Source organism: Entelurus aequoreus, linkage group LG24 (genome assembly GCF_033978785.1).
Source record: "Entelurus aequoreus isolate RoL-2023_Sb linkage group LG24, RoL_Eaeq_v1.1, whole genome shotgun sequence".
NCBI classification, from domain to species: Eukaryota; Metazoa; Chordata; class Actinopteri; order Syngnathiformes; family Syngnathidae; genus Entelurus; species Entelurus aequoreus.
Window position 1 is genome coordinate 38,558,983 of NC_084754.1, and position 26,377 is coordinate 38,585,359.

General features: G+C 37.5%; 1 protein-coding gene and 1 long non-coding RNA gene across 3 annotated transcripts in view; one reads left to right on the forward strand and one right to left on the reverse strand.

Annotated features, from left to right (window-relative positions):
* LOC133641574 (uncharacterized) overlaps window positions 1-17,914 on the reverse strand; it is a 168,697-nt gene extending 150,783 nt beyond the window's left edge. Inside the window, exon 1 of the long non-coding RNA XR_009824302.1 lies at window positions 17,830-17,914. This is a non-coding gene — a long non-coding RNA (uncharacterized LOC133641574). The remainder of the gene's footprint in view (window positions 1-17,829) is intronic.
* Window positions 1-26,377, forward strand: part of prickle1a (prickle homolog 1a) — a 119,667-nt gene that overhangs the window by 10,876 nt on the left and 82,414 nt on the right. The window lies entirely within an intron of this gene.

Below are 26,377 nucleotides of genomic sequence, written 5' to 3' on the forward strand. Positions count from 1 at the left end.
AAACCCTTGTGCAATCATGTTCGCACATCTGAAAACAGTTTAGCTCGTTACAGAAGCTACAAAACTGGCCTTCCTTTGAGCAGATTGAGTTTCTGGAGCATCACATTTGTGGGGTCAATTAGATGCTCAAAATGGCCAGAAAAAGAGAACTTTCATCTGAAACTCGACAGTCTATTCTTGTTCTTAGAAATGAAGGCTATTCCACAAAATTGTTTGGGTGACCCCAAACTTTTGAACGGTAGTGTACATTTGTCATAACGTGGAGGTTTTCGCATCTTACTGCAAGGATTGTTTTCCCAGGAAGCAAACGGACTACTACGGACATGGCGTGCAGGTAAAAACATGATTTAACCTTGACTCAAAAAGGGGTACAAACAAAAAGTGCTCAAGGCGAAGGAAACAAAAACTAACACTTAGCGTGAACTATAAACATGAAACAAAAATTTGCTAACTGTGGCATGAATGAACAAAAACTTACTTGGCAAGGCATGGAACGAGCAGTATGAACAGAGCATGAACTATGGCATGAACAGAGAATGAAAAGAACATGTACAGAGCAATGTCGCCAGGACGACTAACTGGCAAAACAGCCTTAAATAATAGTCTCTGATTAGAGCAGGTGCGTGATCCGGACACATGAGGCAGGTCATGAGTCGTCATGGAAACTAAAACAAACAAGGAAGCGCAAACAGGAACTGAAAAAGTCCAAAAACTAACAAAATACAACAAAACATAATCCAGACCACAGAACATGACAACATTGGTCATATTCAAAGTCCTCATGTGTCCAGGGACATATTTCCTGAGTTTATAAACATTATATGAACTTTAAAAAAAGGAAAAAAGATTTTGAGACGATAAAAAATATTGATGTAATCATAGTAGTATCGACTAGATACACTCTTGTACTTGGTATCATTACAGTGGATGTTAGGTGTAGATCCACCCATGGCGTTTGTTTTCATTCATTCAGCTTTTGTTAGCGGTGACGCCAGTGAGCTATTGTATCCTCCTATGGTGTGTAGTGAAACATGTTTAGCTATTCCTCGTCTTGCAGTGATAATGATACTTGTAAGAAACTTACTTTATTTGTCGCCATAGAGACAAGGATTAGTGATTTAGAAGTAGCTAAAACACTGCCGACTGCGGATGGATGTTAGCTGCTAGCTAGCTAGCCATGTCTTAAAGCACCTCTTCCTGAGGGCGTTTCAGTGTTATAACTTCACCTTTATCTTTATCAAAATGCGTCCGTTCTCCCTTTTCTGTCTACACACTGTGTCTGCTTGTAAGTACTGTATTTTCCGGACTATAGGGTGCACCGGATTATAAGGCGCACTGCAGATGAGCAGTCAGGTCAGGTCTATTTTCATACAAAAGACGCACCGGAATATAGGGCGCATTGAAGGGGTGATATTTATAATTTTTTTTCCTAAATGCAAAAACACTTCCCTGTGGTCTACATCAGTGTTTTTCAACCACTAGTGTGCCGTGAGCTACAGTCCGGTGTGCCGTGGGAGATTATCTAATTTCACCTATTTGGGTTAAAGATATTTTTTGCAAACCAGTAATTATAGTCTGCAATTGATGTGTTGTTGTTGAGTGTCGGTGCTGTCTAGAACTCGGCAGAGTAACCCTGTAATACTCTTCCATATCATTAGGTGGCAGCCGGTAGCTAATTGTTCTGTAGATGTCGGAAACAGCAGGAGGCAGGGTGCAGGTAAAAAGGTGTCTAATGCTTAAACCAAAAATAAACAAAAGGTGAGTGCCCCTAAGAAAAGGCATTGAAGTTTAGGGAAGGCTATGCAGAACGGAACTAAAACTGAACTGGCTACAAAATAAACAAAAACAGAATCCTGGATGACAGCAAAGACTTATTGTGGAGCTAAGATGGCGTCCACAATGTACATCCGAACATGACATGACAATCAACAATGTCCCCACAAAGAACGATAAAAACAACTGGAATATTCTTGATTGCTAAAACAAAGCAGGTGCGGGGAATAGCGCTCAAAGGAAGACATGAAACTGCTACAGGAAAATACAAAAAAAAAAAAGAAAAAGTCACCAAAATAGGAGCGCAAGGCAAGAACTAAAACACTACACACAGGAAAACAGCAAAAAACTCAAAATAAGTCACGGTGTGATGTGACAGGTGGTGACAGTACACCTACTTTGAGACAAGAGCTATATTGATGCATGCTTGGTATGGTTATGGTTTAAAGTCATATCCAACAATTGCGACAACAACTTTTTACTGTCAACTGAGTTTCGTTTTTTTAATGATTTCTGCTGGTGGTGTGCCTCCAGATTTTTTCAATGCAAAACATGTGCCTTGGCTCAAAAAAAGATTGAAAAACACTGGTCTACATAACATGTGATGGTGGTTCTTTGGTCAAAATGTTGCATAGATGATGTTTTACAGACCATCTTCAAGCCACTTTCTGACAGTCACTTACAGCTGTTGCTTTCAATTTTTTTCATGCAAAATTGCGATATAGGTATAGCAGTTGTTTAGGCGTGAATAGAGTGAGTTTCCCCAAGCTCATGAAGTTAGCACATTAAAACACAACTACCCACAGCCATTAGGCTCCTATCACATGTTAACTCATATTTATCACCAAAAATATATACATTTTCTTCCAGATGACACTTTAGCTCTGAGCCTCTGGTTTCTTGCAGTTAAATTTTAAGACCTGCGTGCGTTATTTAGTGTTTTAAGTCACACAAAAACATAATATAATATATATAAAATGTAACAAATGAGCCAGAGATAGTCATTAAAGTACAAAAACAGCACACAACAGGGGATTGTGTTAAACCTTTCTGGACCAGCGTCCTGAAAATATGCAAAACATGCTTTTTTTCCACTTTTACCTCACAAACAACCTCCCTCCCAACCCCTTCCTGTGGAGCCCTTCCCATTGATCCCATAACCCACGATGGCGTCGTGACAGGGGTGGAGCCAACGGGCACGCACGATAAGGGCAAAAAGGTCCTCGGGGTTTAATAATGGAGCGACAACAAAGTGATTTCCTGAAATGTTCCAGGCTGGAGAACAGCTACTGGACGCCTGCCAGGACGTACTTTTAATACAATTCCTTATCAAGGGGAACAAAACAATAAGATAGGTCAAATCACACAGTGCTAAATTTAGCAATGAAAATACATTTGAATAGTGTTCCAAAATATAACAAAAACAAAGCGCCTGCATTCTTAAGAGTCTTCAGTCAATAGTGTTTTGCATAACATGAATTGATGTTGGATATTTTTAACACTTGAAAAAAAAAGTACTGCAGTAAAAGTTATTGAAGAGAAAGACCTAATAATGATGGAAATTTAAAAAAAAAAAAATATATATATATATATATATATATATATATATATATATATATATATATATATATATATATATATATATATATATATATACATACACTACCGTTCAAAAGTTTGGGGTCACCCAAACAATTTTGTGGAATAGCCTTCATTTCTAAGAACAAGAATAGACTGTCGAGTTTCAGATGAAAGTTCTCTTTTTCTGGCCATTTTGAGCATTTAATTGACCCCACAAATGTGATGCTCCAGAAACTCAATCTGCTCAAAGGAAGGTCTGTTTTGTAGCTTCTGTAACGAGCTAAACTGTTTTCAGATGTGTGAACATGATTGCACAAGGGTTTTCTAATCATCAATTAGCCTTCTGAGCCAATGAGCAAACACATTGTACCATTAGAACACTGGAGTGATAGTTGCTGGAAATGGGCCTCTATACACCTATGTAGATATTGCACCAAAAACCAGACATTTGCAGCTAGAATAGTCATTTACCACATTAGCAATGTATAGAGTGTATTTCTTTAAAATTAAGACTAGTTTAAAGTTATCTCCATTGAAAATAAGGACATTTCAATGTGACCCATGATACCTCATATTAATTCATATATTTAAATGTACTGAAGTTAATCAAAATCTTAAAAATAATAATAATGCTCTTTTATGCAATAACAAAGCTGATTAAAAGAATGCAAGGAGAATATTTATGTTATGGTGTTGTTTTATTCCGAACATTCTATTCAGAGCATGCATGCAGTTACATACATTATACATATTACACAAATTTCTCAAGCCATTCCAAAATCAAAATGCTCCTTGCTAATTTTAGTCAATTGCTAGCATGCTAATGTTAGCATGCAACTTTTTCCCCAGCTATTTATACTGTGTACACCTCAGAGTCACATATTTTTGTACTTAAGACATGCTAACAGTTTGCATGCGACATTTTTAGCAAATGTTTCGGGTATACACCTCGGAGACGTACAAACCCCAAAACCAGTGAAGTTGGCACGTTCTGTAAATGGTAAATAAAAACAGAATACAATGATTTGCAAATCCTTTTCAACCTATATTCAATTGAATAGACTGCAAAGACAACATACTTAACGTTCGAACTGAGAAACTTTGTTATTTTTTGCAAATATTAGCTCATTTGGAATTTGATGCCTGTAAGATGTTTCAAATAAGCTGGCACAAGTGCCAAAAAAGACTGAAAAAAGTTGAGGAATGCTCATCATACAACTTATTTGGAAAATCCCACAGGTGAACATGCTAATTGGGAACAGGTGGGTGCCATGATTGGGTATAAAAGCAGCTTCCATGAAATGCTCAGTCCTTCACAAACAAGGATGGGGCGAGGGTCACCACTTTGTGAAAAAATGCATGAGCAAATTGTCGAACAGTTTAAGAACAACATTTCTCAACAAGCTTTTGCAAGGAATTTGGGGATTTCACCATCTATGGTCTGTAATATCATCAAAAGGTTCCAAGAATCTGGAGAAATCACTGCACATAACATTAAATGCCCGTGACCTTGGATCCCTCAGGCTGTACTGCATCAAAAACCGACATCAGTGTGTAAAAGATATAAAACCACTGTCAGTAACTACAGTTTGTCACTACATCTGTAAGTGCAAGTTAAAACTCTACTATGCAAAGCGAAAGCCATTCATCAACAACACCCAGAAAAGCCGCCGGCTCCGCTGGGCCCGAGCTCATCTAAGATGGACTGATGCAAAGTGGAAAAGTGTTCTGTGGTCTGACGAGTCCACATTTTAAATCATTTTTGGAAACTGTGGACGCTGTGTCCTCCGGACCAAAGAGGAAAAGAACCATCCGGATTGTATAGGTGCAAATTTGAAAAGCCAGCATCTGTGATGGTATGGGGGTGTATTAGTGCCCAAGACATGGGTAACTTACACATCTGTGAATGCACCATTAATGATGAAAGGTACATACAGCTTTTGGAGCAACATTTGTTGCCATCCAAGCAACGTTATCATGGACGCCCCTGCCTATTTCAGCAAGACAATGCCAAGCCACGTGTTACAACAACTTGGCTTCATAGTAAAAGAGTGCAGGTACTAGACTGGCCTGTCTGTAGTCCAGACCTGTCTCCCATGGAAGATGTGTGGCGCAATGTGAAGCGTCAAATACGACAACAGAGATCCCGGACTGTTGAACAACTTAAAGCTGTACATCAAGCAAGATTGTGACGGCGTGGCGAAGTTGGTTGCTGGTTAGCGCCTTGCATGGCAGCTCCCGCCATCAGTGTGTGAATGTGTGTGTGAATGGGTGAATGTGGAAATACTGTCAAAGCACTTTGAGTACCTTGAAGGTAGAAAAGCGCTATACAAGTATAACCCATTTATCATTTACTGGGAAATAATTTCACCTGAAGAGCTTAAAAAATTGTGTTGTTAAAAGAAAAGGCCATGTAACACAGTGGTAAAAAGGCTAACTTGTTTGCAATGTGTTGCTGCCAATAAATTCTAAGTTAATGATTATTTGCAAAAAAAAATTACGTTTCTCAGTTTGAACATTAAATATCTTGTCTTTGCAGTCTATTCAATTGAATAAAAGTTGAAAAGGATTTGCAAATCATTGTATTCTGTTTTTATTTACCATTTACACAACGCGCCAACTTCACTGGTTTTGGGTTTTGTACATTTAAATACTTGACGCATGCTAACTGGTAGCATGCCAACATCATTATGCGCTTTGTCTATGCTTTTTGTCTAATTTTTCAGACGTACACCTGACAGGTATATATTTTGGTACTTAACACTTGCTTACTGTTAGCATTTGAACTTTTTTAGCTATTATTACAGACATACACCACAGTCACATATTTCGGTACTTGGTCCTATTTTTTGTTACCTGACACTATCTGGCTCCCGTGCTTACTGTTAGCATTTCAGTTTTGGCTTTGGTATTTCAGCACTAACACGCAATTTCTACCAAAATTACTTATTTTAGTTTTTATTTGTATTGTTTTGGCATGTAAAAACTTAAAAAGCATAACAGGGCACACAAGGCTTATGTCACATACAGTATAATAATATCCCTCTCACAGAGGAGATGAATTATGAGCCATTAGATGTGGTCACGTGTCACAGTGAAGGTAGATGTCGGTGGGTAAACGCACACAGGGGTCAATATTGACTGAGGCCGACTGAGGACATTTCTAGAGGGTCGGAGGCCCCACACAATGGAGACACTGGAAGCCCAACAAGTGGACAGCGTCTCCTAGTAAGAGCTTTGTTTGCTATGCTCGCAATGTCCACCTGCGAGGGGGCCGGCCTCCCAAGGATGCCAGATGTGTGAGCTGCTCTTAGGACAAACGATTAGGTACAAGTGCACAATCTAATGAGATTGGCAGCATTACATGGCTTCTCACTGAACGTTGGAAAATGTGTGTCTTGTGCATGGGGAGAGCTGTTGTAGTATTGCCAACTCCAAAACTAACACGCTGATGACGTCTAATGACTGCTTTCATGCTGTCCAGTAGGCTTGGCTTCCTCACTGTAATAGTGATAAGGCTGCAAGTTGTGTCTTTCCCCCCATTTTCCCCTCAACACACTCTTGCTCCGATGACCTCATACCTGGAAGGCATGAGAACTGCAGACAAAACCTGATTGCGCTCCATTCCCACGTTCCGTAAGTGCACGCAGTCACAGCGCTCGATGCTAATTTGTACAGTATCTCACACACTGCAAAAAGTCAGTGTTCAAAAACAAGAAAAAAAATACAAAAATGAGGGGTATTTTACTTGAACTAAGCAAAATTATCTGCCAATAGAACAAGAAAATGTGGCTTGTCAAGACTTTCCAAAACAAGTAAAATTAGCTAACCTCAATGAACCCAAAAATACCTTAAAATAAGTATATTCACACTAATAACAAGTGCAATTTTCTTGGTAGAAAAAAAAAGAGACATAATTGCTTAATATGTTGAAAAATATTCTTAAATGAAGTAAATGCTAGTGCCATTATCTTGACATAATGATATGCGCTCGGCATTACATTTCTTGAAACCAGCAAACTTATACTAAAAACTAATTTATTGTTCTTAATGGAAAGGCAACAAGTTTCCTAGCCGCTCAGGCAAATCATATGGTCTAAAAATGCATTTTTCCATCGATAACATGACATCATTGCGCCAAGTGTGTGCTCTTTCAGTCAATTAGTGCGCATATACACAGCCCGGCACCCGGCCAACATTATTTTAATTGTAATTTTGAGGAATTTATCTGATTGTGCATGAACTATTTCTGTTCAAAATTGTTTGAAATGTGAAATGTCAAATATTTAAATGTTAACTGTCAGTTTACTTTACTGTGCCAACTGTACTACTATAAGAGTATGTGTTTTCTATTGTTTCATTGAAAATAAAACAGCAAAGTTCATTTGGCTGTCATCTGTTTTAATTATGAGACACAATGGTGTCAAAATCATGATTTTTTTTCATGCTTGAAATAAGAAATGATTACTTAAAAAAGTAGTAAAGTAGCAACAGTTGATATTCTAGTTTCAAGCATGTTTTACTCGATATAGGTCATCTAATCTCAGCAACAAGCTGTAATATCTTACTGAGGTCATTTAGGACCAAAACACTTAAAACAAGTAAAACACTCTAACATAAAATCTGCTTAGTGAGAAGAATGATCTTATCAGACAGAAAATAAGCAAATATCCCCCTTATTTGAGATATTTAATCTTACTTAGATTTCAGTTTTTGCAGTGCAAAAGTGACATTGTCATGTTTTCATCAATTATATGGCATCAGAGGGTTGGTCTTGAACTGGGTAAGAAGCTACTTAACCAACATGAAGCCAGTGATGGGTAAACTACTTGGAAAATGTAGTAAGCTAAGCTTCAAGTTACTCTCCATTAAAACCTCTAAAGGCCTTAGTGGCCACATGCGTGGACAGCACCTTTTAGCTCTTATTTCCAAAATTGTGTACACTACTGAATTGGGGTCTTATGCCGACATATGGACACTTACACTGCCATCTGGTGGTGTCAGAAGAGTATAACATACAATGGAATTTGGAAAAAAAAAAGTGTAAAAATAAAAATTTGCATGTCACTACACATGAAGTACACGTTTGTGTACTTATGGACTAAGTATATCACATTAAAAGATGATTTTTAGTTTTTATTCTAATTAGGGTCCAATAAGCCCAAATAGCAAAGAGAAATTAAAAAAAGCATGGAAACAAACAGCTTGGGCCTTAAGAGGTTAAATGTAGCTAAGCTACAGGGGAAGCTATCCCCGGAGAACTGTAGCAAGCTACACTACAAGCTACACGGCAAAAGTAACTAGCTACATCAAAGCTACATTTAACAACATTTCTATCTATGGACCCACATCCATAATATGAATGTTCATGTAACTGTACAAATATTACTGTTAACTATCTGTCATTTAGCTGGGGACACCCTACAACTACCTCTAGGGGTCCCCACACCCCACTCTATGTATTTATTTAATTTGCCTTTTCTTTGGCCCACCCCTATAATGTTATTAATTTTCTCTACCTACAGTAAAAAAAAACAGCATCTATCTATATCTTGACAAACACGTCTTAGATGAAGAGAGCAGGTTAGTTTTATGTTATGGTTTACAGCGTAAACAACTAAAAACTAAGGTTTTGGGCATTGTTTTCTCTAAATGCATATATTTGTCGAAATATGGCTAAGGACATGCATTATTGTGGGTTTCCTGACGTCAATTGTCATCACTAAAGGAAAAATTTAATCTGCGGGAGAGAGTTACTCTGACATTTTCAAGTAGGTTTCTTTTTTTTTTTAAGTGGTCAGCTTGAAGCATCCCTCTGTCTCTGACTCCCTCGTCATCATATGACATGATTTTGCTTACTGGTTTTGATGACCCGCCTTATCTTGCCTCTGATTGGCCAGTCCGTAATGTTTGGCCCTAACCTTACCCAATTGTGACTCATCATACGAACACCAACCAATCATCATGGATTTTCTCTCTATGTGTGGATGTTCTCATTCATCCAGGTCTTATTTTTTTGGCCTGGATTCGCAGTCCATTTTCTCTTTTTGTAGCTTTGATGTAAGCTACCTTGCTACATGACTCTAAAAGTAGCTATGCTACAGGAAAAGCTACTCGTTGGAAAAGTAGCGACGCTACCGGCAAGCCACTGGAAAATGTAGTTAAGCTACATAGCTTAGCAATACGTGAAGATAGAAGAACACACGTCTACGGAGCTGAACATTTTTTTGTGGCGTAGCTCAGGGATCAATACTGAGACCACAATTGTTCAATCTTTATATGAATGACATTTGTAAAGTTAAAAAAGACTTAAAGTTAGTATTATTTACATATGATACAACAGCATTTTGTTCAGGAGAGAACACACAGCAGCTAACACAAATAATAACAGAATAAATTAAACAATTAAAAAGATGGTTTGACAAAAACAGACTATCCTTAGACCTCAGTAAAACTAAAAGGTGTAATAATAGATGAGGAAACGACCTGGAAATCTCATAAAAATATGTATAAAAAAACCCAATTCCAACCCTTGATGCTGAGTGCCAAGCAGGGAGGTAATGGGTCCCATTTTTATAGTCTTTGGTATGACTTGGCCGGGGTTTGAACTCACAACCTACCGATCTCAGGGCGGACACTCTTACCACTAGGCCACTGAGTAGGTCAAAAAAGTTGCTGAAGAGTTGCTGTAGCTTGTTTACTTCCAATGCAGTCAGTTGTCATGTATTCAACATATTTACTTCTACAAGTGGTGTTCCTCAAGGTTCCATTTTAGGACCTCTCTTTTTCATCGTGACTGCTATTCAAATGGAGGCCCGCGAGTACAGTGCAAAAAACTGCAAAAAATGCAAAAAATGCTGTCATAGAGATTATCTTTTAATAGTTTTTTTAAAGTTTTTTTTAGAGTAATAATTGATAGTTAAACTATCATGGAAACCTCGTCAGACACATTAAAACAAAAATCTCCAAAAGCCTCTCAATTATAAACAAAGCAAAACTATACCTCAGTGAAAATGCACTCCGTACTCTATACTGCACCTTGGTACTCCCATACCTTACATACTGTGTTGAAGTATGGGGGAATACTTACCACAACACAGTTCATCCTCTGATCATATTACAGAAAAGAGCAGTGCGGATCATTCACAACGTTGGTTATTTAGAACATACTCATAATCTGTTTATGCAATCGAAGTTGCTCAAATTTGATGACCTTGTTAAATATAATACATTAATAATCTTATATAAAGCATTTAACAAATTATTGCCGCCTAATCTACAACGTTTTTTTATAAGTTGACTGCAGGCTCATAACTTGAGAGGCTTTGGATATTTCTTATTGCCGAGAGCTCAAACCACTCGTAAACGTTTTTGTGTGTCTGTATGCGGAGTAAAACTATGGAACAAACTGGACTTACAACACAAGCAATGCCAAACTATTAATCGATTTCAACTATTATAAAAACATGGGGTCTGGTTCAAATATAGAGATGAGGGCCTTTAATTTGACCTGCTGCTGTACTCTGTCTCAAAGTGTTAACATGTGCTCAATGTTTCCTTACCATAATTGCTATGTTGTCTATTACCATTATTGCTATGTTGTCTATTACCACTGTTGGTATATTCATTATTCCTACATTGTTGATACAAATTATTGTAACATTGTAATAATTATTGTTACCTGTGGTAATGCCACTATGATACAACATCTGTATTATAATCCTTGAACAAAGTAAGAGTGAAACTCATGTGAATAATCACTGAATGGAGAACTGGGGGTGGGATTAAATAAATTATCTTCTTTCCACTCCCTTTCAGGCAAAACTGGACAATCATGCATTACATACTATACATTACCTTTTGCACTATATTAATTTATATTATTATGTGTTGTCAACTTTGTACTTTTTTATGTCATTGCCTGAAATAAATATATAAATGAAAAATTAAAACAGCAGAGCGCTCCTTTAACTTTGACAAAATAAATAGACCAAAATCAATTGTCTACTGTAGAGGACGCTAGTTCTACGGAAACTACAAAATAATAGGGCTCCAATGCATTGTGGGAGCCGGGCAGCCATTTTTACTGGACGTAGGTTGTGTTAACATGGCTGTACCGTACCTGCGGTAATGTGAAAGAGAGCAACACACTGGATTCAAATGGATTGTACAAAATAAAAAAAATCAAGGGACTGCACTGGGAAAAACTGTAGCCTGTTCCAACGTCTCGCTATCTCGAAAAAATAAGTTATATTGGTGGAATTGATCCATATGACCACGTCTGATGGACAAGATATTTGAGTGAGCTACCACCATTGTCGGAGCCAAACTTGTGTCTATTTTGTCAACAGAGTAACATTTTAGACGGGTGAAGAATTTCAGAATACAAAGTCCGTTACGGCTCATTCCATTCAAATTGCGCATAATCTGCTGATTATGTGTCCGAGATGTAGTTAGGGTGCCCAGTCCAATTTCGTTCCTATTATTACTTTCAAATAATCATTGTGCAACTGCACCGAAAATAATACTAATTTATGTTTGTGCTAAAAGAAAACACACAACATGTGTTATGCCCATTTCATTGTAGACTCTTACTGACACCTTGTGGCGATAGGAAAATACTACGCTTCATTTGTTTGGGCACTTCCGGGTTGACGATGTCAGTTCAGTTCATGAGACCATTGAGAAGTAGACAAGTTGTGTTAGCTCTTACAAGCTTTGGAAAAGATAAGTCTGTAAGTAAACTGTTTAACTTGTTTATGTAACTCAATATTAAGGTGGAAAGTGGTTAAATTTGATAGTAAGATGTTTATTGAAAAACAATTTTTGTGCACTGTTTCAATGGATGTTTTGAGGACTTAAAATTGCTGCCAGTCATATATTTCCACCATCGAAATAGTTTCAACACTCAGAAGTATTTGTTTGATGATAGTACTGAATATTTGTGTAAAGCTAATATTATGTTAATTGAATCACATAGCTTATTCATTTGTCATTGTGTGTATTTCAGTTTTACAAAAAATAAAAGTCCAGTGCAAGACAAAAGTAAAGATAGGAAAAGACAAAGCAAGATCAACAACAATAGAGAGCTTAAATGGATTCATCTGCTTTGGAACTTTATTAGACGTCTTGGATTGTTTGTTAGCTGTCTGCTTAGCTGTATAACCTCAACACATATAGTGAGGGCAGAACAACATGCTTTTTTCTAAAATACTTTACAGTGTTTGTCGCCTGCAGCTAGCTTGGCTAAGCTAACAGCCTGCTAAATGCTACGTGTGTAACTGAATAAATCAAGCTTTGATTAACAGTCTGAAAATGCAGTGAACACACCAACCAGGTGATGGCGTTAAAAGTCATGTTTGATCGTCTCACGGCCGCTATCCAGGTTATTGACAGTCTATTCATTAGCTTCATTACTTCACTTTCTTCGGTTTTGAGAAAAGTCTCACCAAATATTTTTTTCCCTGAAGCAATAATGGCCACGATTGATGCCGTATGTTCGTGCCACGTTTTGAACTTGTTAAAGAATAAAACAAAACTTGAGCACAGAGTCTTGCCATGTGAATAAGCGATTCAGAGTCCAGCAAGACCCACAATGCAATGCCTTTCCACGTCACATTTTCAAGCAAGAAGTATGGCTCCCTGGTCCTTAGCTTTGTGGAAATGTGGCCCCCGGAACGATTTAGTTGAATATCCCTGCTGTACACTGGCTACTCTAAAGTTGACTGGTCTGTGATGTTGATTGAAAAGATGTTATAAAAAGGACTCTACTGGCTTCTGTGAGATACTGTTTATGACCGGAGAAAAGCTTGGTTGGTTAGTTAGTTAGGCGTGCTGGTTCCCCTCTGTGCGGTGGCACTGGAGCATGCGCTTAATTAGAAGGCTGAAAAAAAAAAAAAAAGTCTGCAACCAAGTTCTTTCTCCAGGAATGTCAATCATTAGCTGACTGCGCAGTCCTTAACTGTTACAGACCATCCCCGGATTCCGCGCTTTGCCTTTTGAAGCTGTGTAGTTTTGGGGCAAAAACGCTTCCACGTGTTTTGGGACTCTTTCACCTCGTACAATAAGTCGTCTCTTCCGATCGTGGGTTGCTTTCTTGCGGCTCTTCTGGATGTGGCCGCCATATGAGGACTGCAGTGAGGTCTGGTGGTTGCCTGACTCCTCGAAAGGCGTGAGGTCATAAGCCGCAGTGAAATGTGGTCGATGCTGGATGGCGCCTTTTCAACAGTCAGGTTCAAACTTTTACACGCAGGTACCAAAACATAAAAAAGCGCCTTTAAGGAACAAGGCAGACAATAAATCGCACACTTCGGTCCTCTCCAAGTTTGTCCAGGGAGACCACACATGACAGGGCTCGCCCTTTGCTCATCCAGTGCTTTTGTCAGCATGAGTGTAGTGGTGTTGCCCCACAGCCCATTCACCCTGCGTCCTCTCCGTGTGCAGACAGCCACAGGCTTTTGTTGAGTTATAGTGTCCTCAAATAAAGGGGCTTCCTCCCTTTAACAGCCCCCAGGAGCTCTGGTGCTCCACTTCCCATTGTTCCCAATGAGGTCCCGCTTTTACAACTAGGTGAGAGGGTGTCAAATTGAGAGTGAAATATGGCCGGCTCCCCAAACGTGCGTCTCCGTGATGTTTGGCGGCGGCTGTTTGATGGGGTGCGGTAATGCGAGCTGAGGTTTATGTATCCGTCCATTGAGAGAGGACCTTCATGCTGCATTACGTCACATCGGTATCCGGAGGATTGCATAAACCAAGCTGCCTTTAGTAAGATCACAATCCCGAGTTAAAGGGGAACTGCACTTTTTTTGGCATTTTGTCTATACTTCAATCATTATGAGAGACAAGAACACACTTCTTTTTTTTTTTTTTTTAACGATTTTAAAGATGAAAAAAAACATTTGAAAGATGCGGCTATTGTGAGTCATCGTTGTAGCCTTCAAAGCCTCTAAAACAACTTCAAAACCCTCCATCAATGTTTTATATACACACTGCAAGTATATACACTACCGTTCAAAAGTTTGGGGTCACCCAAACAATTTTGTGGAATAGCCTTCATTTCTAAGAACAAGAATAGACTGTCGAGTTTCAGATGAAAGTTCTCTTTTTCTGGCCATTTTGAGCGTTTAATTGACCCCACAAATGTGATGCTCCAGAAACTCAATCTACTCAAAGGAAGGTCAGTTTTGTAGCTTCTGTAACGAGCTAAACTGTTTTCAGATGTGTGAACATGATTGCACAAGGGTTTTCTAATCATCAATTTGCCTTCTGAGCCAATGAGCAAACACATTGTACCATTAGAACACTGGAGTGATAGTTGCTGGAAATGGGCCTCTATACACCTATGTAGATATTGCACCAAAAACCAGACATTTGCAGCTAGAATAGTCATTTACCACATTAGCAATGTATAGAGTGTATTTCTTTAAAGTTAAGACTAGTTTCAAGTTATCTTCATTGAAAAGTACAGTGCTTTTCCTTCAAAAATAAGGACATTTCAATGTGACCCCAAACTTTTGAACGGTAGTGTATATGTAATGTAGTAACAGAAACCTTCATAGCAACATGTAATATGTACAATATACACACTGCAAGTATATACTGTATATAATGTAGTGACATACACCTTTATAACAATATGTAATATGTTTTATATACACCTGCAAGTATATATATAATGTAATAACAGACACCTTCATAACAATATGTAATATGTTTTATATACACACTGCAAGTATATACAGTACAGGCCAAAAGTTTGGTAACACCTTCTGATTCAATGCGTTTTCTTTATTGTCGTGACTATTTACATTGTAAATTGTCACTGAAAGCATCAAAACTACGAATAAACACATGTGGAGTTATGTACTTAACAAAACAAGGTGACATAACTGAAAACATGTTTCATATTCTAGTTTCTTCAAAACAGCCACCCTTTCCTCTGATTACTTTTTTGCACACTCTTGGCATTCTCTCGATGAGCTTCAAGAGGTAGTCACCTGAAATGGTTTTCACTTCACAGGTGTGCTTCAAGCTCATCGAGAGAATGCCAAGAGTGTGCAAAGCAGTAATCAGAGCAAAGGGTGGCTATTTTGAAGAAAGTAGAATATAAAACATGTTTTCAGTTATTTCACCTTTTTTTGTTAAGTACATAACTCCACATGTGTTCATTTGTAGTTTTGATGCCTTCAGTGACAATCCACAATGTAAATAGTCATGAAAATAAAGAAAACGCATTGAATTTGGAGAAGGTGTGTTTTTAAATAGTTCCAAAAACGCTAAGAAAAACACGCAACATGCTCTCATTCACCCAAGTCATGTATCTCCGGGCACCCGATCACAACTGGACTGTTCCGTTTTTATCAGAAGACGTTTTGCCTCTCTTTCGAGCAGGCTTCATCAGTCCATGCTCATAGACTTAGAATTGTCTGATCTAGTTTTAGATGCTGGAGCCAAAGCCCCAATGATCTATACTCCAACAAGATGAGGGTGCGTGGAGGCAAGGTAGTACAACTTTTTTTACTAGCTTATCCACGAGTAACGGTATTAGAGATGAGGAAATGTCCTTGATCCAATGGGAAAATGTGTGTTTAATAGAATGACATTGGATGCTAAATGTCTTTATGAATGTTCTGAATTCCTGTTTTGACACTATTGTCTAATATATATATACACATACATATATAAGTAAAGACAAAACTTTGTGTTATAGGTCAGTGCAGGCCTGGCCCTAACCAATCTGGCGCCCTAGGCAAGATTTTAGGTGGCGCCCCCCCCACATCGGCAGTGAAGTGTATATACTCACAAGAAACCGAATAGCTTTGTCTTAGACCTTTTTTTTTTACTTAAAGAAAGCAAATTAACATATTATATGAGAATGTTATGATTATCTTTAACCGAATCACAGCAGTGCTCAAATTAAAAAACAGCATTTCCTCTCATGTGATATTGCTTAATTAACATTAATGATGTGCACTTTAACAACTAGGCTTACAACTATACCTAATATATAAAGGGGTGGAAAAGTGGCTATTACCTGCAGGGCAAACATTAGCTAACCAGAAGGCAATAACAATGTAAACAAAAAACACCTGCTTAAAAGATCTAATACAAATGTCCCTGAGGAATGTAAGGTGGGAGTACTGTAATTACCTAACGTTACATTATTATTTTCCATAACAATTAGCCCCCTCCACAATATTAACCCGACGTTAAAGCAGAACTAGCTATTTATTGATTAGCAATTGCCGAATCATGTAACATTAGCTTAATGCTAAAAAGCCAGGTTACTATCACATTCTGTAACAGACAAATAATTTAATGTAGGCTAACGTTACCTACCTGCTCTGTCTTTTTCTCGTTTCTCCTCCTCTTCTTTGCTATTTTTTGTTCCCTGGGCACCTGACAGTTTTGGCCGTTTTGACATCTTGTGTTGATTTTTTGATGTGGTAAGAGTCATGATACGGGAAGGGAGGGGGCGCACCATGCGGGGGGATGGGGGGGGCTTAATGTTGTAACAAATATTATTTCTATTAAATAGGCTTTACTTTGCATTTTAATTAACGTGGGATTATTTTTTGTATTTAGAAATAATAGTACCAACTTTTTTTTTTTTTTTCTCCAACATTTGCGGCACTGGCTTGGCGCCCCCTGATGGACGGCGCCCTTAGCATTTGCCTATACGGCCTATGCCACGGGCCGGCCCTGGGTCAGTGGTCTCCAACCTTTTTGTAACTGTGGACCGGTCAACGCTTGAAAATGTGTCCCACGGGGAGGGAATGGTATTTATTTATTTATTTTTTGTCATAAAAAAATACAATCATGTGTGCTTACGGACTGTATCCCTGCAGACTGTATTTATCTATATTGATATATAATGTAGGAACCAGAAATATTAATAACAGAAAGAAACAACCCCTTTGTGCGAATGAGTGTGAATGAGTGTAAATGGGGGAGGGAGGTTTTTTGGGGTGGTGCACTAATTGTACGTGTATCTTGTGTTTTTTATGTTGATACAATAAAAAAAATGTAAAACATTTTTTTATTTTTTTTATTTCTTGTGCGGCCCGGTACCAATCGATCCACGGACCGGTACCGGGCCGTTGCCTGGTGGTTGGGGACCACTGTTATAGGTGACTAAGTATATTATTATTAATTATTAATTTGACATGTTCAGTCTTTTCTTATTAAATTATGATTAATTAATTTTTAGTATTGTTTTTATTCCGACAACATGCTGTGGGCCAACAAAACTCGGGCTGCAAATGGCCCCCGGGCCGCAATTTGCCCACACCTGGTCGAGATCTACCACTGTATTTTCCCAGTTATAGAGCGCACACATAAGCCACACCCACAAAACTTTAGAAGGAAAAAAAAAAGTTTCCATATATTAGCCGTACCGGACTAAAAGCCACTGATATATACTTTGTGAAATGAGCTATTTACACAGAAATATTTTGTAAATGTTTATTTACATACCTTAATTGTTTCCAAACGGTGCTTGTCACACGGCAGTAAAACCTCTGATCAAACAACACCGAAGTCATCGTCATGGACCCACTAGCTGCGGAAGCTAGCTCTCCAACCAGCTGAACAGACTCTCCATGGTGACGTTTTGGTGAATTTTTGAAACTGAAACGATGCAAAAATAATGCCATTGTAAGTTAATAATACTAACACATACACTCGTAAATGTGTTAGCATATTAGCTAGTGCTAACAACGCTAGCTTGAATACATTACGAGAGCACGTACAAATATTGCTTGATAACACTCCTAAAGACATCACACATGAGACGGTTTAGTAAGTATGAATTGTTTTAGTTTTATTGTAAGAATTTCAATGGAGTGAGGAATGAAGACTCAATACGAGTAGAAACGCAATGGACGTCTAGAAGAAGGAATGGCACGTGTACACCCGGTTCAAAGCACTAAACAGAACTAAATACTGTAGCTTTTCACTCCGCAGCACCTGCAGTGAGCAAACTGGTCCAAAAGATGGCGTCATAGCACAAACAATAACACACCGTTTCAGTGTCTGTTGAAAACTATTTGTTGAATTCAAAACAATGTGGCCGTTAGTAAAGAACAAATCAAGATTTGTCCCAAATCTTATCTGATTGGGATTTTATATGTTTTATCCTTTTTATGGGGGACTTTGAGTACAAGTACTATTTTGTGATCTTGGCAATGTTTGTGATGCTTGTTATGTGGTAGGTGTTTGTATAGCATATTTAAGATGTTACTTTGTCCGTAATTTTAAATGGATGTCCTGATCTTGCTGGCTGCAAAACAAGTTTACCTTCGGGTACTAATAAAGCAGTGGTTCTCAACCTTGTTGGAGGTATCGAACCCCACCAGTTTCATATGTGCATTCACCGAACCCTTCTTTAGTGAAAAATAAAATGTTTTTTTTCTCAAATTCAAGACAAAGTTATCTGTTTTTTTACGGGTGCACAAAATGAACCGTGCATGAACATCACCTTGTTCAAAGAACAAAACCAACACAGCGCATGAACTCACAACAAATTACACACCTGCAAATCAGTGTGACTTCTGCTGTTGCCATATCCATAATACACCGATAGGGAGAAGTTTTTATTTACACGATTAGTCGGGTGTGTCTTGACCTCCGCGGCGGAGGCTCCACCGAACCCCTGAGGCCAACATACCGAACCCCTAGGGTTCGATCGAACCCAGGTTAAGAACCTAACCTAACCTGACCTAACCTATGAATTAGCCGCACGGTTTTATAAGCTGCAGGGTACAAAGCGTAGGGAAAAAGTAGCAGTTTAAAGTTGGGAATTTAGGATAGTATCTTTACACTATGCCAGACTAGATCTGTCCAATTTAAGTCTATGAGCATGAACTGATGAAGCCTGCTCGGATGTTCTAAGACAAACCAAACAGTCCAGTTGCGATCGGTGGAATGCCCTGAGGTGACAATGACCTGGATGAATGACCACATTCATAGACATCTACTATTTTATCACGCAATATAAACCAAAAGTAGTCTCCATGTTTAGAAAAACACCTGATGTCAGGAAAATAGCCGGCATCCTAAGAATCAGCTGTCTGCAGCCAGTCAAGAGTGAATCCGTTCAAAAAGGGGGTTACTGGAAGGTTATGGGGCTAACAAGCCTCCCAGTCTGACCTGAGTTTGCCAGCCGCAAACCAGCTAAGTCAATATCAAGACGCTGGCTGCCCCACCAGTTGACCTTTTTCTGCCTCTCTCAAGGCGTAAAAAAGGATTGTTGTTACAGTAGAGTGATAGGCTTTTATTGGCCTTTATAGCCGAGGCTTTTGTCGGGCCTGTGTCCTGCTAATACCCGTTGGCAAGTCATTTAAAACGCGGAGAATGCCTACTTTTTATAAGGTAGCTCACACACAAGTGAGAGACATTCTTTGCCGCCGTCCCCAATGACGGCCGAGTTAAAGACTGACCTTCCTTTTGCCCCTCTGCGGCCTGGATTTATGGCGCGTCTTGGGACTTTAATTTGACTCGTTTAAATAGATTACATTAGGCTCAAACCGCCGTCTGGCTATGAGCGTTCAGCTTCCTTACGCGGGGGTCTTTTGACGGCGGACGTGTTCTGACCGGACAGGAATGCGGCTCTATCGTCAGGTGACGATGACCACGTCCTGTCATTGTCAGGGCACGACAGTCAGGAGCTACCTCGCCGCTAGCTTTTTTTTTTTTTTTTTTTTTTTTTACACACGGTGAGAAGGTGCGGACCAGGTGTGAGGTGCTGTTCAGGTCGTTGCGGCTATGACAGGGGAGGACGGGCCGTAAAGGCCCCGGGGCCATGGATTTATTGGTCATCTGCTGCTCTCAAAAAGGTCAAGGGTCAGGGATGCTTGACTTGTGCGTCTTTATATTAGTCAGCTATCTGAGGTGAACTTAGAACTGTAGCTTAGTGCTGCAATTACTTGTGCTTTGGTACTTTTGTCTAGGCAAAACATTAAAAAAAGATACCTGGTGCAGTTTTTGGTGTTTTTGTCATTGAACCAAAGTTAAATACATGCATAAAGTAAGGACTTGCTGTAAGTGTCCTGATCAGAGGTGGGTAGTAATGCGCTACATTTATTTAAGTAACTTTTTGGATAAATTGTACTTGTCAGAGTAGTTTTAATGTAACATCCTTCTTACTTTTACTTGAGTATATCTGAGAAGAATAAATGCTACTTATACTCTGTTAAATGTATTTACTTATTTACAGAATTTTACTTGGCAAAATTATGACAAAAGTTATGATTTTACTAAAAAGAATTCACTAGCACAAGAACAACAAAAAAATTGGCAATATTGTGAAAAAAAGTCAGAATTTTTTTATGACAAATGTCACCATTTTGCATTAAAAAGTAATAATTTTACATGAAAAAGTAAAGATTTTACGAGAAAATATGGCACTATTACAGAAACAGAAATATTATGAGAAATTGTTCCCAATTTTATAAGAAAAATGTCGACACATTGTGAGAAAAAGACTGTTTTAGTTATTTTCATTTTTATTTTTTGTTTGTAATTGGTTTTTAATCTTCATTGTTTACTTCAAGTTATTACAGTATGTCTCTATATACAATTGTTTTATTATTATTAATTTTGGCCAAAATGGGGCACATTTTAATAAATGCTACTTATACTCGGTGACATTTATTTACTTATTTACAGAATTTTACTTGGCAAAATTATGACAAAAGTCATAATTTTACTAAAAAAAATTCACTAGCACAAGAACAACAACAAAATTGGCAATATTGTGATAAAAGTCTGAATTTTTTTAATGACAAATGTCACCATTTTGCATTAAAAAGTCATAATTTTACATGAAAAAGTAAAAATTTTACGAGAAAATTTGGCACTATTACAGAAACAGAAATAATGACAAATTGTTCTCAATTTTATAAGAAAAATGTCGACACATTGTGAGAAAAAGACTGTTTTAGTTATTTTTATTTTTTGTTTGTAATTGGTTTTTAATCTTCATTATTTACTTCAAGTTATTACAGTATGTCTCTATATACATTTTTTTTTTTTAATGATTAATTTTGGCCAAAATGGGGCACATTTTAATAAATGCTACTTATACTCTGTTACATTTATTTATATAACAATTATTTAATTATTTATTATTTATTCCTATGTCAGCGAGCCTGCTTCCGGCAGCCACTGTCACGTGATTCTGTTTGACCAATCCGACGTAAGCAGTAGTGACGTTTGATTCGATTTCACCAATCAAACAATCACAAAGTACAGCTATAGGAAGCTGAAATAGGTCAGTATTTTTAAAAGTATATGATAAAATAGACCGACTTACTTGTTTAATAAGTGTCAGAATGTTCCCAAATAAGACACTTTTATTACATGACATGACACCAGCACATCCCGGCTGTTTGAGACAACTGCTGAATAGAAACCTCCTAAAACAGTTTACTAAAAAATCGATCTTTTTGTATGTCTCTGATGAGCCTAATAACCACAAGTGTCATTTAAACACATTAAAACATTACAACATTTTAAAATGTACTTATCTGTTCGGTAGATCCGTAGTGTAAAAGTTACAAGCACAAGCTTATTAGCATGTAGCATTATCTTCTTCTATTGTATTAACATCTAATATAGCTAAACAAGCTGAAATGACCACAGTCGCCCCCTAGCGTACGAGAGGCACCCTGCGTATGGCCATCAGTCACATTCAGAGCATGGAAACTACAACTTCACATGTAGCTGTGAAAATAGAAGAAACTGAATTATTTGACAAATCAGACTCATTTAGTACGTGGAAACGTACTGACTGTAAAAAAAAAAAAAAAAAAGTGACATGACGTCAGACAAGGCAGCAAAAAAAACTTCACTGAGAAATTTCAAACTGGTAAAAAGTAACATTTATATCATCTGTCAGTAGAAATGTTCACATTTCAGCTCATAGGAATTTTACTTCCAACTAGAGAAAACATGAAGTAAATTGTAAATTAATATTATGAATACCCGCACACACACACACGCACACGTAGAGTGTCCGCCCTGAGGTGGGTAGGTTGTGAGTTCAAACCCCGGCCGAGTCATACCAAAGACTATAAAAATGGGACCCATACCTCCCTGCTTGGCACTCAGCATCAAGGGTTGGAATTGGGGGTTCAATCACCAAAAATGACTCCCGGGCACAGCCACAGCTGCTGCTCACTGCTCCCCTCACCTCCCAGGGTTGGTGAACAAGGGGATGGCTCAAATGCAGAGGACAAATTTCACCACACCTAGTGTGTGTGTGACAATCATTTGTACTTTAACTAACACATTGTATTTCTTACCTTCTTGAGACCTCCGAAAAATGCCTACCTCTTTAGGACCACCATTTCTAAATATATAAAGCTTTGTATTTACAACATTAATAATATATACATACTATGCAAATATAAAAAAAAGCTTGTTGTGAAAAAATGAGTTGGAATTTCACAAGAAAAAGGTCCCACTTTCACAAGAAAAATTTGAGCAGTATTAATAAAAGTTGTAATTTTACTCAATGCGACCCCGAAAGGGACAAGCGGTAGAAAATGGATGGTTGGATAGATGGCAAGTCAAAATTTTACAATAAAAATTTAACATTTGTGCAATAGTATGATAAAAGTTGGAATTTTACTCAACAGTCTCAATATTACAAGAAAAGCTTAACATTTTGGCAATTTTATGAAAAGAGTTGTCATTTCACTCGACAAAAGTCACAATTTTATAAGAACATTTAAAAATGTTGGCAATAATATAATAATAATAATAATAATAATCAAAATTTTACTTGGCAAAATTATGACAAAAGTCATTATTTTCCAAAAAAAAATTCACTATTTTACAAGAACAACAAAAAAATTGGCAATATTCTGATAAAAGTCTGAATTTTTTTAATGATAAATGTCACCATTTCGCATTAAAAAGTCTGAATTTTACATGAAAAAGTAAAAACTTTACGAGAAAATATGGCACTATTACAGAAACAGAAAGAATATGAGAAATTGTTCCCAATTTTAGAAGAAAATTGTCGACACATTGTGAGAAAAAGACTGCTTTTAGTTATTTTGTATTTTTTTGTTTGTTTGTTTGTAATTGGTTTTTAATCTTCATTATTTACTTCAAGTTATTACAGTATGTCTATATATAATTTTTTTTAATTATTATTAATTTTGGCCAAAATGGGGCACATTTTAATTTCTTACACACACTTGTTATTTCATATGTTAACCAGAGGGGGAGCACTTTTAAAACCGACACACAGTCCATTTGAAAAATCCCTCCTTTTTGGGACCACCCTAATTTTGATAGATTTCACCACCAGTGGTGCAAATGAGACATTCTCTATTAAGATGCAATGGTTTTCCGTATTTGGACCATGATTTCGGTCCGGACTTGTTCACCGGTCCTCATATGGAAGGTTCCTTGTTGATGCCTCAAGAAGGGTAGAAATACAAGAACACACACATACACACACCAACTACAATTGCAGTCCAAGCACCATTAAAAAATAACTACTAAATAAATCAGAAGTTACACAATACTTGAGTAGTTATTTAACAGAATACTCTTGAGTATAATTTGGGGGTACTCTGGTTGTGATATAAAGCAACTCTAAACTTTGATGGCCACTACTAAGATTGCCTTGGTTTTAACATGTCATTTAGAACATGTCCCCGCCCCTTAAAGACTTGCTAATGGGCCAGGCTGCTGGGTCTTTAGGATGAGCACAAAGGACTAAAGGTCTGTGGTGAAAGGCTAGCTTGTCCTCTGTGGCCTTGGCCGCTACAATGGCTTTGTGCCAAACAGTACGCAAGCATAGGGGCTCAAGTGTCTTCAGCATTAAAAAAGAATTCCCATGACAATTATTAGATAAATATGTCTTTTCCAACACAAGCTGCTCCAGCTTCCTTTTCACGGACAGATCGCGTCGTCCGCCCACAACGTGTTATTTGGACACGAAAAAGCGTGTGAATAGCACAGACGGCTGAGCCGGCCAATGACAGGCTGTCAATCAGACACGGAATGTTATTTGGACTTATGTTCAGACTTTGTGTCATTTCAAGTCAGGCAACAGAGCATTGTGGGAAAGTAACTGATAGGAGCGTAAGAGTTACAACAAGTTGGTCTACAGGCGGTTTGGTGTTGGCTTGAGTTGATTTGGAACATGCATAACATTGCACTTCCTCTTTTCAACATGTTCCAAAAGGAGTAGGAAGAAGCAGAGCTTATTGAATCCTACCGTTTCCATCACATAGCAAATACTCAAACTTTCGTTCACTTCCTGTTTTAAATTTTTTCACAATATATACACTACCGTTCAAAAGTTTGGGGTCACATTGAAATGTCCTTATTTTTGAAGGAAAAGCACTGCACTTTTCAATGAAGATAACTTTAAACTAGTCTTAACTTTAAAGAAATACACTCTATACATTGCTAATGTGGTAAATGACTATTCTAGCTGCAAATGTCTGTTTTTTGGTGCAATATCTACTTAGGTGTATAGAGGCCCATTTCCAGCAACTATCACTCCAGTGTTCTAATGGTACAATGTGTTTGCTCATTGGCTCAAAAGGCTAATTGATGATTAGAAAACCCTTGTGCAATCATGTTCACACATCTGAAAGCAGTTTGGCTCGTTACAGAAGCTACAAAACTGACCTTCCTTTGAGCAGATTGAGTTTCTGGAGCATCACATTTGTGGGGTCAATTAAACGCTCAAAATGGCCAGAAAAAGAGAACTTTCATCTGAAACTCAACAGTCTATTCCTGTTCTTAGAAATGAAGGCTATTCCACAAAATTGTTTGGGTGACCCCAAACTTTTGAACGGTAGTGTATATATACCGTATTTTTTGGACTATAAGTCGCTCCGGAGTATAAGTCGCACCGGCCGAAAATGCATAATAAAGACGGAAAAAAAACATATATAAGTCGCACTGGAGTATAAGTCGCATTTTTGGGGGGAATTTATTTGATAAAACCCAACATCAAGAATAGACATTTGAAAGGCAATTTAAAATAAATAAAGAATAGTGAACAACAGGCTGAATAAGTGTACGTTATATGAGGCATAAATAACCAACTGAGAACGTGCCTGGTATGTTAACGTAACATATTATGGTAAGAGTCATTCAAATAACTATAACATATAGAACATGCTATACGTTTACCAAACAATCTGTCACTCCTAATCGCTAAATCCCATGAAATCTTATACGTCTAGTCTCTTACGTGAATGAGCTAAATAATATTATTTGATATTTTACGGTAATGTGTTAATAATTTCACACATAAGTCGCTCCTGAGTATAAGTCGCACCCCCGGCCAAACTATGAAAAAAACTGCAACTTATAGTCTGAAAAATACGGTACTACATAAATACATAAATATTAACGTTAAAAATAAATCAATAATAATCAGTGAAGTAAGTTGTATTTGATACGGTGAGATAAATACGATTATCAATAAATTAGAATGTGTATCTTGGTTCTTCTTTTGTGTACTTTGTAAACACTTTAAGTTTGAACAGTTTCTTCAACTGAATCCTATTAGTACATTGTTTGATTTCTTTACTTAATCCATTCTATAATTTAATTCCACATACTGCTATACTGAATGTTTTAAGTGTTGTACGTGCGTACAAATGTTGTAAATAACATTTTCCTCTAAGATTATTTTTCTCCTCTTTTGTTGAGAAGAATTGTTGTACATTCTTGGCTAGCAGGTTTTAGTTTGCTTTGTGAAAAATTTTAGCTGTTTGCAAATTGACTTTGTAGTGGAATTTCAATATTTATGATTCAATAAATAAAGTGTTTGAATGTTCTCTATATCCAACATTATGCATTATTCTAACTGATCTTTTTTGTAACACCGTTAGTAAATGAAGTGCACATTTGTAGTTATTTCCCATATTTCTGCACAATAACTCAGATATGGTAACACTAGTGAGCAGTAAATAATATGGAGTGATTTTTAGTCCAGAACATATTTGCTTTATTCATTATTGACTAACTCTTGCCACTTTGT